Source organism: Arachis hypogaea, chromosome 4, assembly GCF_003086295.3.
Source record: "Arachis hypogaea cultivar Tifrunner chromosome 4, arahy.Tifrunner.gnm2.J5K5, whole genome shotgun sequence".
In the NCBI taxonomy this organism is placed as follows: domain Eukaryota; kingdom Viridiplantae; phylum Streptophyta; class Magnoliopsida; order Fabales; family Fabaceae; genus Arachis; species Arachis hypogaea.
Genome location: NC_092039.1, coordinates 40,741,393 through 40,753,945, shown reverse-complemented (window position 1 = coordinate 40,753,945; position 12,553 = coordinate 40,741,393). Strand labels below are relative to the sequence as shown.

Genomic DNA, 12,553 nt, shown 5'->3' with positions numbered 1-12,553 from the left:
CAATAGAACTGCAAGTTCTATGGACTTCCATCAGAAGATCCCTATCAGTTTTTAACTGAGTTCTTGCAGATCTGTGAGATTGTTAAGACTAATGGAGTAAATCCTGAAGTCTACAGGCTCATGCTTTTCCCTTTTACTGTACGAGACAGAGCTAGAACATGGTTGGACTCACAACCTAAAGATAGCCTGGACTCTTGGGATAAGCTGGTCACGGCCTTCTTGGCTAAGTTCTTTTCTCCTCAAAAGCTGAGCAAGCTTAGAGTAGATATTCAGACCTTCAAACAGAACGATGGTGAATCCCTCTATGAAGCTTGGGAAAGATACAAGCAGATGGCCAAAAGGTGTCCTTCTGACATGCTTTCAGAGTGGACCATTTTGGATATATTCTACTATGGTCTATCTGAGTTCTCTAAGATGTCACTGGATCATTCTGCAGGTGGATCCATTTACCTAAAGAAAATGCATGCAGAAGCTCAAGAACTTATTGACATGGTTGCAAATAATCAGTTCATGTACACTTCTTAGAGGAATTTCGTGAATAATGGGACGCCTCAGAGGAATGGAGTTCTTGAGATTGATGCTTTGAATGCCATATTAGCTCAGAACAAAATGTTGACTCAGCAAGTCAACATGATTTCTCAAAGTCTGAATGGATGGCAAAATGCATCCAATAGTACAAAAGAGGCATCTTCTGAAGAAGAAGCTTATGATCCTGAAAACCCTGCAATTGCAGAGGTGAATTACATGGGTGAACCCTATGGGAACACCTATAATTCCTCATGGAGAAATCATCCAAATTTCTCATGGAAGGATCAACAGAAGCCTCAACAAGGCTTTAACAATGGTGGAAGAAACAGGCTCAGCAATAGCAAGCCTTTTCCATCATCTTCTCAGCAACAGACAGAGAATTCTGAGCAGAGCACCTCTAACTTAGCAAACATAGTCTCTGATCTGTCTAAGGCCACTTTAAGCTTCATGAGTGAAAAAGGTCCTCCATCAGAAATTTGGGGGCTAGTTGAGTAAGAAAGTCACTAAAACTCCTCCTAGTACTCTCCCAAGCAATACTGAAGAGAATCCAAAAAGAGAGTGCAAGGCCATTGACATAATCAAAATGGTCGAACCTAGAGAGGAAGGGGAGGACGTGAATTCCAATGAGGAAGACCTCATGGGACGTCTCCCAGACAAGAAGGAGTTCCCTATTGAGGACCTAAATGAATCTGAGGCTCATATTGAGACCATAAAGATCCCATTAAACCTCCTTCTGCCATTCATGAGCTTTGAAAACTATTCTTCCTCTGAAGAGGATGAAGATGTAACTGGAGAGCAAGTTGCTCAATATCTAGGAGCCATCATGAAACTGAATGCCAAGTTGTTTGGTAATGAGACTTGGGAAGGTGAACCTCCCTTGCTCATTAGTGAACTAGATACTTGGGTTCAGCAAACTCTACCTCAAAAGAGACAAGATCCTGATAAATTCTTAATACCATGTACCATGGGCACCATGACCTTTGAGAAGGCTCTGTGTGATCTAGGATCAGGCATAAATTTTATGCCACTCTCTGTAATGGAGAAGCCGGGGATCATTGAGGTACAGCCTGCCATATTCTCATTATAGATGGCAGACAGATCACAAAGACAAGCTTATGGATTAGTAGAGGACGTGTTAGTGAAGGTTAAAGGCCTCTACATCCCTGCTGATTTCATAATCTTAGACACTAGGAAGGAGGAGGATGAATGCATCATCCTTGGAAGACCATTCCTAGCCACAGCAGGAACTGTGATTGATGTTGACAGAAGAGAGTTAGTCCTTTAATTAAATGGGGACTACCTTGTGTTTAAAGCTCAAGGATCTTCTTCTACAACCAGGGAGAGGAAGCATGCAAAGCTTCTCTCAATACAGAGTCAAACAAAGCCCCCACAATCAAACTCTAAGTTTAGTATTGGGAGGCCACAACCAAACTCTAAGTTTGGTGTTAAACCCCCACATTCAAACTCTAAGTTTGGTGTTGGGAGTCTACAACATTGACCTGATTACCTGTGAGGCTCCATGAGAGCCCACTGTCAAGCTAGTGACATTAAAGAAGTGCTTATTGGGAGGCAACCCAATTTTTATTTATCTAATTTTATTTTTATTATTCTTTTATGTTTGTTTAGGTTCATGATCATGTGGAGTCACAAAACAAATACTAAAATTAAAAACAGAATCAAAAACAACAGAAGAAATAGCACACCCTGGAGGAAGGGCTTACTGGCGTTTAAACGCCAGTAAGGAGCATCTAGCTGGCGTTCAACGCCAGAACAGAGCATGGATCTGGCGTTGAACGCCAGAAACATGCAACAATTTGGCGTTTAAACGCCAGGATTGCAAACTGAGGAAAGCTGGCGTTCAACGCCAGAAACATGCTGCAGACTGGCGTTGAACGCCCAAAACAAGCATAAAGCTGGCGTTTAACGCCAGACACAAGCATCAATCTGGCGTTAAACGCCAGGATTGCATGCAGAGGATGTTTTAAACACCTCATTGGTGCAGGGATGTAAATCCTTGACACCTCAGGATCTGTGAATCCCACAGGATCCCTACCTACCTCAAATCACCCTCTCTATCTTTTTCACACAATCCAATAAACACTCTTCCCCAAAACCCTTCACCAATCACCTCAATCTCTCTTCCCCATCACATCCATCACCTCTTCACCACTCATATCCATCCACTCTTCCCCATAAACCCCACCTACCTTCAAAATTCAAAATCTCTTTCCCACCCAAACCCACCCTAAATGGCCGAAACTACTCCATCTCCCTTCACTATATAAACCCCTCTATCCCTCTTCATCACACACCACAACCCTCTCTTCTTAACCTTGGCCGAAACCACACACCTCTCCCTTACCTCCATATTTTCTTCTTCTTCTTCTTCTTCTTTCTTCTTTTGCTCAAGGGCGAGCAATATTCTAAGTTTGGTGTGGTAAAAGCATAGCTTTTTTGTTTTTCCATAACCACTTATGGCACCTAAGGCCAGAGAAACCTCTAGAAAAGGGAAAGGGAAGACAAAAGCTTCCACGTCCGAGTCATGGAAGATGGAGAGATTCATCTCTAAAGCCCATCAAGACCACTTCTATGAAGTTGTGGCCAAGAAGAAGGTGATCCCTGAGGTTCCTTTCAAGTTCAAGAAAAATGAGTATCCGGAGATCCGACATGAGATTCAAAGAAGAGGTTGGGAAGTTCTTACCAACCCCATTCAACAAGTCAGAATCTTAATGGTTCAAGAGTTCTATGCCAATACATGGATCACTAGGAACCATGATCAAAGTATGAACCCGAATCCAAAGAATTATCTTACAATGGTTCGGGGGAAATACTTAGATTTCAGTTCGAAAAATGTGAGGTTGGCATTCAACTTGCCTATGATGTAAGAAGATGCACGTCCCTACACTAGAAGGGTCAACTTTGATCAAAGGTTGGACCAAGTCCTTATGGACATATGTGTGGAAGGAGCTCAATGGAAAAGAGACTCAAGAGGCAAGCCGGTTCAATTGAGAAGACTGGACCTTAAGCCTATGGCTAGAGGATGGTTGGAGTTCATCCATCGCTCCATCATCCCCACTAGCAACCGATCTGAAGTTACTGTGGATCGGGCCATCATGATCCATAGTATCATGATTGGAGAGGAAGTAGAAGTTCATGAAGTCATCTCTCTTAAATTCTACAAAATAGCCAAAAAGTCCTCCACCATGGCAAGGCTAGCTTTTTCTCATCTTATTTGCCATCTATGCTACTCAGCTGGAGTTATCATAGAAGGAGACATCCTCATTGAAGAGGACAAGCCCATCACCAAGAAAAGAATGGAGCAAACAAGAGAGGCCATCCATGGATCTCAAGAGATGCATGAGGAAGCTCATCATCAAGGAATCCCTGAGATGCCTCAAGGGATGCACTTTCCTCCCAACAACTATTGGGAACAACTCAACACTTCTCTAGAAGACTTGAGTTATAACATGGACCAACTAAGGGTGGAACACCAAGAGCACTCCATCATTCTTCATGAGATTAGAGAAGATCAAAGAGCATTGAGGGCGGAGCAACAAAGGCAAGGAAGAGACATAGAAGAGTTCAAGGACATCATTAGTCATTCAAGAAGAAGGTGCCACCATCACTAAGGTGGACTCATTCCTTGTTCTTATTTCTCTATTTTTGGTTTTTAAGCTTCATGTTTATCTATGTTTTATGTCTTTACTTCATGATCATTAGTAACTATGTCTTAAAGCTATGAATAATTCCATGAATCCTTCACCTCTCTTAAATGAAAAATGTTTCTAATACAAAAGAACAAGAAGTACATGAGTTTCGAATTCATACTTGAATTTAGTTTAATTATATTGATGTGGTGACAATACTTTTTGTTTTCTGAATGAATACTTGAACAGTGCATATTTTTTATCTTGTTGTTTATGAATGTTAAAATTGTTGGCTCTTGAAAGAATGATGAATAAGAGAAATGTTATTGATGATCTGAAAAATCATAAAATTGATTCTTGAAGCAAGAAAAAGCAGTGAAGAACAAAGCTTGCGAAAAAAAAAGTGGCAAAAAAAATTATAGAAAGAAAAAGAAAAAACAAGCAGAAAAAGCCAATAGCCCTTAAAACCAAAAGGCAAGGGTAAAAAGGATCCAAGGCTTTGAGCATTAATGGATAGGAGGGCCCAAGAAAATAAAATCCAGGCCTAAGCGGCTAAATCAAGCTGTCCCTAACCATGTGCTTGTGGCATGCAGGTCCAAGTGAAAAGTTTGAGACTGAGTGGTTAAAGTCATGATCCAAAGCAAAAAGAGTGTGCTTAAGAGCTCTGGACACCTCTAACTGGGGACTTTAGCAAAGCTGAGTCACAATCTGAAAAGGTTCACACAGTCAGGTGTCTGTGGCATTTATGTATCCGGTGGTAATACTGGAAAACAAAGTGCTTAGGGCCACAGCCAAGACTCAGAAAAGTAGCTGTGTTCAAGAATCAAAATACTTAACTTGGAGAATCATTAACACTATCTGAACTCTGAGTTCCTATAGATGTCAATCATTCTAAACTTCAAAGAATAAAGTGAGATGCCAAAACTGTTCAGAAGCAAAAAGCTACAAGTTTCGCTCATCTAGTTAGAACTAATATTCATTGATGTTTTGAGATTTATATTATATTCTCTTCTTTTTATCCTAATTTATTTTCAGTTGCTTGGGGACAAGCAACAATTTACGTTTGGTATTGTGATGAGTGGATAATTTATACGCTTTTTGGCATTGTTTTTAGGTAGTTTTTAGTAGGATCTAGCTACTTTTAGGGATGTTTTCGTTAGTTTTTATGTAAAATTCACATTTCTAGACTTTACTATGAGTTTGTGTATTTTTCTGTGATTTCAGGTATTTTCTGGCTGAAATTTAGGGACCTGGGCAAAACTCTGATAAGGAGGCTGACAAAGGACTGCTGATGCTGTTGGATTCTGACCTCCCTGCACTCGAAATAGATTTTCTGGAGCTACTGAACTTCAAATGGCGCGCCCTCAATGGCGTTGGAAAGTAGACATCTAGAGCTTTTCAGCAATATATAATAGTTCATACTTTATTTGAATCAAGACGACGCAAACTGGCGTTCAACGCCAGTTCCATGCTGCATTCTGGAGTCAAACGCCAAAAACACGTTACAACTTGGTGTTTAACTCCAAGAGAAGCCTCTGCACGTGTAAAGCTCAAGCTCAGCCCAAGCACACACCAAGTGGGCCCCGGAAGTAGATTTCTGCATCAATTACTTATTTCTGTAAACCCTAGTAACTAGTTTTAATATAAATAGAACTTTTTACTATTGTACTAGGTGTCTTTTGACAGTATAGTCTCTTGACCATTCGGTCTTTTGATCATTCATGGGGGCTGGCCATTCGGCCATGCCTGAACCTTCATCACTTATGTATTTTCAACGGTGGAGTTTCTAAACACCATAGATTAAGGGTGTGGAGTTCTGCTGTACCTCGAGTTTTAATGCAATTACTACTATTTTCTATTCAGTTCAGCTTATTCTTGTTCCAAGATATCCGTTGCACTTCAACCTGATGGATGTGATGATCCGTGACACTCATCATCATCCATCCTTATGAATGCGTGATTGACAGCCACTTCCGTTCTACCTTAGAACGAGCGCATATCTCTTGGATTCCTTGATCAGAATCTTCGTGGTATAAGCTAGAAGTATTGGCGGCCATTCTTGAGAATCCGGAAGGTCTAAACCTTGTCTGTGGTATTCTGATAAACCACTATTTTATGGTTTACAATGTGTTTAATTGTGTGGTTTTATCATGGTCTTTACCCACTTATTCATATAATTAGCATGCATTTATATTTCCTTCCTAAAATTATTACATGATTGGAAACATGCTTCTTTGGTCTTAATTTAGCTAATCTTAATCCTCTCTTATTACCATTCGATGACTTGATCTGTGTGTTAAGTGTTTCAGGCTTTATAGGGCATGAATGAGTGAGAGATTGGGAAGGAAGCTTGCAAAAATGGAAGGAACACAAGAAATTGAGGAGATGACCAGCGGGATGTGACGCGTACACATCAGCGACGCGACCGCGCGGAAGAAAAGAATTTGCAGTGACGCAACCGCATGAGTGATGCGGACGCGCGGATTGGAAAAGCAGAAGCGACGCGGAGGCATGGACGACGCACCCACATGGAAAAGAAAAAGTGCCGAATGACGCCGCGTGAATGACGCATCCGCGTGATGTGCGTGATCTGCAGAATTACAAAAGTCGCTGGCAGAGATTCTGGGCCGGATTTCAACCCAGTTTTTGGCCCAGAAACACAGATTAAAGTCAGGGAACATGTAGAGACTCATCAGGCATTCATAATTCACTTTTTCGGATTTAGATGTAGTTTTTTAGAGAGAGAGGCTCTCTCCTCTCTCTTAGGATTTAGGATTAGGATTTTTAGAAATTAGGGATTTATCTCATCTTCACATCAAGTTCAATATTCCTTTATTTTGACTTCTCTTCTACTTTGAGATACTTTAATGCTTTTATTTATGTTTGATGTATGTTGCCCAATTGGCTTATGAATATTGTCCATGTTAGATTTTATTACTTTGAATGTATGTTATTTGAGGTATTCCAGATATTTATGATTCTTATTTAGCTTTTTATATTATTGGCTTTAATTGATTAACTGGAAGCTCTTGAGTTACCAACTATTCATGATTGATTGTTATGTCGGCTAATTAACTGGAATTCCACTAACTCTAGTCTTTCCTTAGGATTTGGCTAGGACTTGGGAAATCTAACCAATTGGTTCACTTGATTTTCCCTTGCTTATGCAAAGGTTAACTAAGTGGGATTAACTTCCATTCTTATAGGAGTAACTAGGATAGGACTTCCGAGTTTTCATATCTTACCAAGAGTTTATTTTATAGTTAATTATTTATTTTATCTGCCATTTAAATTACTTGTTCCTCATCTTCAAAACCCCGATTTACAAATCTTCATAACCAATAATAAGAACATACCTCCCTGCAATTCCTTGAGAAGACGACCCGAGGTTTAAATACTTTGGTTATCAATTTATTTAGGGGTTTGTTACTTGTGACAACCAAAACATTTGTAAGAAAGGTTGATTGCTTGGTTTTGTAACTATACTTACAACGAGAGTTTACTATAACTTCTAAACCATCAATCTTCAGTTCTTCAAAATGGCGCCGTTGCCGGGGAATTGCAAACGTGTGCCTTATTATTGGTTATTGTAAATATTTTTCAAAAAAAAAGAGAATTCAAATCTTTTTCAAAATATTTTCTTTTTATTAATTTTTGTTTTTATTTTCTCCTACTACTATGAACTCTCACCCCTTTGGCTATGAGTATGGTTACAACTATGTTGCAGGAAGAGGAAGTTATAAGAGGAATATGCATCAAGGTCAAACCAATCAAAGAGGGACAGAGCCAAGAGGATCTGATCAACCCTTTAGGCAACAACACCTTCCAAGATATCACAGACAAAGACCATCCTACAATGCATACCAAGCTGATAGATATGGTGGACCGCCTAGTAGCTACCAACAAGTCCCACCGTATGCTCAGAGACAATCCTCACAACATAATTTTAAACCACCACACTCACAAGCCCCTTTCCACCATTCACCTCCATATGATCCCAATCCTTATTCACCACACCAACCACCATATGAACCATTTCTCCCAACAAATGAACCCTCCTATCCACCCCAAACCTCCATGGAAAGCAAACTTGCCTCTATCACTAGTCTTGCCTCTACTCTTCAAGAACTTATATCCTGCTTGGGCCAACCCCCTACACCCAATATTCAACCCTCAAGCTCCACTGCACTTCCATCTCAACCATATAATGATCCACCCATCCCATCACCACCATCCATGGAAGAGCACCCACATCCATCAACCCAAGAGCAACATGATCCCAATGATACTATTGATATGGAACAAGAGAGAAAGGATCATCTTCGCGAATCCATACTTCATAAGGAGCTAGAGGAGGCACTAAAGGTAAAGGTAGTAGAGACCTTTGCAGATGAAGGAGTAGTTGAAGAGAGTTATCATAGAAAAGAAGCCATCAAGAAGGATTTTGTACTTGAAGGTGAAGAAATGGTTAAACAGGAAATCATTAAGGATGAATACGATTCCATCCTTAAATACCTGGATCAAGCAAGAAATCGATTACCTTTATAACGTTCGGACATTCAACAGACTCCCATGGCTTCATGTGGAGAATCTAATGAAGAACGCAGCACGAAGAAGACGCTAGAAGCTCCAGTGGATAGCATAGAGCATAACTTCGTACTGGTACAAATAGAGGAAGCTATCATGGTAGAAGAAGAAGAGTTGGTTGAAGATTTAGGAGATGTCGAACCGCCACCTGAATCCAGAGTTGTGGAGAATTCCGTCAAGGATGTTTGATAAACCACTATTTTATGGTTTATATTGTGTTTAATTATGTGGTTTTATCATGATCCTTACCCACTTATTCATTAATTTAGCATGCATTTATATTTCCTTCCTGAAATTACTACATGGTTGAAAACTGCTTCCTAGAGACTTTTTAATTATGCATTTTAGTTCTCCTTTATCCCATTCGATGCTGTAATCTGTGTGTTAAGTATTTCAGGCTTTATAGGGCATGGATGAGTTGGAGAATGGAAGGGAAGCTAGCAAAATTGGAAGGAACACAAGAAATTGAGGAGATAACCAGCGAGAAGTGACACGGCCGCATGGCTCACGCGTTTGCACGAAAGAGGAGAAATCACAGTGACGCGGCCGCATGGCTCACGTGACCGCGCGGAAGGAAAAGCACAAGTGACGCGGAGGCGTGGATGACGCAAATGCGTGGCCGGGAAAAACGCGAATGACGCGTCCGCATGGAAGACGTGATCGCGTGACGTGCGCGATCTGCATAATCTGCAGGATTCGCTGGGGGTGATTTTGGGCCCTATTTTGACCCAGTTTTCGGCCCAGAACAGCCGACTAGAGCCAGAGAACATGCAGAAACCAGAAACAACATTCATTCTACAGAGTTTTAGTTTTAGATCTAGTTTTTACTCCTCCTCTAGGTTTTCTCTCTAGACATTCATAGTTCTTAGGATTTTATTTTTCTACCACTTTTTGCATTGGGATACTGAGAAGAGTTATTACCTCATCAATACTTTGTCATTCTAGTTCGTTTTCTTTACTTGACTTTACTCTTCCATGTCCTTTGCTTTGTTTAATTTTACCATTGGAATATTTTTAGGATTATTTAATACAAGGATTACTTTTATTTTTAATTGATTATTTTGATCTTTATTTACAATGTCTTTCTTCAATTCCCTTTCATATGTTATGAATTTTACATTCACAATGAGCGAGTAATTCCCTAACTTGATGGGGAGTTGATTGAAAGGAACCCTTGAGTTGGAAGGCTTGAAAGAAAGATTATAATTGGGTTATTGTTGGCTTGCCCTCTAGTCACTAACACCAATCCCTTTTAATTAAGTGGGTTGCAACTTGTGAATGGGCATAGCATCCCAACTTGTTTGACTTTCCCTTACCTAGTAAGAGATAACTAAACATGATAACCTTTAATTATCAATTAATCTAGAGAGTAATCCAACAACAGTGGGACTTCCAACTAATCAACTCCCAGTCAAGGCTTTTATTTACATTATTCAAATTCTCCAATTTTATTTCCTGTTTACTCAACTCAAACCTTTTAAAAAAACATCTGATTAATAAAATAGCACACTTTTCTGCAACTCGTTGGGAGACGACTTGGGATTCATACTCCCAATATTTTAATTTTAAATTTCTGTGACACCTTTCTAAATTGATAAGTGAATTTCTGGTGAGTTAGTAACTATACTTGCAATATATATATTTTAATAATTTTTAATTCACCAATTTCTGCTCCCATCAATTTTTGGCACCGTTGCCGGGGAGCTGCAACAGTGTGTTAATTTATTGATTGGTATTTATTTTTTATTGCAATTTTTCTTCTCATTCTATCACTATCAGCTGTACGTTTCTTTCGTTAAATGACGCGTTCACTTCCTGATCCAAGCTTGCCAGCATTTGACCCTGAGATTGAAAGAACTCTTTCACATATAAGGCAAGCTAGGCGTTGGCGACTCCTCTTTGAGGACGAACCGGAACCGTCATCTAAAAAAGAAACAAGCTCCCTCTCTCCTGATCCAGTACATTTACGTGCAGGTGACATGGCAGTGCTCAGAAGAGTCACTATCCAGGAGGAAGGAACCCCTGATTTTATGCTCTAACCATTCCAGGCGCACCACCCAGCAGTAGCTGTAGATTTTGAAATAAAGTCTTCACTACTCAACTTGATGTCCAAGTTTCATGGCTTACCTGCTCAAGAGCCTATCAAGCATCTTAGGGATTTTCAGACCGCTTGTTCTACTGTTAAGCGTGATGGCACTGTTGAAATCTCTATTCTATTTAAAGCCTTCCCGTTTTCTCTGGAGGAAAAGGCAAGAGAGTGGTACTACACTCAACCCGGAGCAACTGTTTCCAACTGGGATGCACTTAGGAGAGAGTTTCTGGATAAATTCTTTCCAACTGAAGTTGCCGATAAGCTGAGGAAGGACATGTCTATGATCGTTCAGGATGAATCTGAGACCCTCTATGAATACCTGGAACACTTCAATACTCTTCGAGATGCATGTCCCCATCATATGATTGACAAGATAGTTTTGCTCGGTTACTTTACACAGGGTTTAAAATCTCAAGATAGGACCACACTGGAAGGTGCTAGCAATGGTTCTATGAAAAAGTACAAGACTACGGAAGAAGCATGGCAATTGATCAGGGACTTAGCTGACTCTACTAGGAATTATAGGCAGAGACAAAATCGGTCAAGAGCTATTGCGGAGGTATCCACTAATAAAGAGACTACTGCTATAGCCCAGAGCTTATGTGAATTGACTAACTTGCTGAAGCAGATGCAACTGAATCACCAACAACCTCAGCAAGTTCAGCCCTCTCCACCATAGCACAGCCAGCAGTTAGTTCCACAAAGAGTGTGCGGAATCTGTGCAGATTACAGTCACTATACCGATGAGTGTCCACAGCTCCAACAAGAAGACAACACTATAGCAGCCACTTATAACTTTTATGACCGTCCCAATCAAGGGTACAATCAAGGTGGCAACTATAACCAAGGATGGCAGGATAATTCTAACCAAGGCTGGAGAGATAATTCTAATCAGGGTTGGAGAGATAATCATAACAGAGGAGGCAGAGATAACAATGGAAATCAGAGGTAGAATAACAATAACAACTTCAGGCAGCAGAATCAGACTCAGTCCTACAGAGCACCTCATTTAAGACAGTCTCAAGCATCTCAGCAGACCTCTCAGATCACTTATCCCTCTTCATCTCCTAATGATGAATTACTACAATCCATTGATCAGAGGCAACAGGCCATGGAAAACAACCTTACTTCTACTCTGAATGGTTTGAATTCTACTTTGCAAACCCTTGTCTCACAGATTGGATCAATGAATAACTCCAACAATCAGTCCTCAAGCTCTGGTGGACTCCCCTCTCAACCATTACCTAACCCAAAGAGTGGTATTAATGCCATCACTCTAAGGTCCGGAACCACATTGCAGGAGAGGAATCAGGAGGAGCCAAGCCCGCCAGAACACGCCTCAGCTGAAGAGGTAGTAGAAATAGAAGATGTTGAAGAGGAAGAGGACATACAGGACATAGCTGATGAAGAAGAAGCTCAACCACAAGAGGAAGCACCAAAAGGTGCAGACACTACAGAAAACACCACTCCCATTCCATTTCCACAACTTGCAAGGAAGCCCAGGAAGCAGTTGGAACCTGACCCCAAAATGGTAGAAATCTTCAAAAAGGTTGAGGTAACTGTTTCCCTTTTTGATGTCATTCAATAGGTACCTAAATATGTAAAGTTTCTAAAAGATTTGTGCATACATAAAGACAAAATTAATGAATTAGAAACTATTCCTTTAGGAAGCTCTATATCTGCTTTAATAGAAAATTTA

The 12,553-nt window shown here is 40.3% G+C and overlaps 1 non-coding gene across 1 annotated transcript; it reads right to left on the bottom strand.

Moving 5' to 3' along the window:
* Nucleotides 1-252: 252 nt before the first annotated feature.
* On the bottom strand, nucleotides 253-360 carry LOC112799191 (small nucleolar RNA R71). The gene has a single exon (XR_003200768.1). It is a non-coding gene; the product is annotated as a small nucleolar RNA R71 (small nucleolar RNA).
* Between the last annotated feature and the right edge of the window lie 12,193 nt (nucleotides 361-12,553).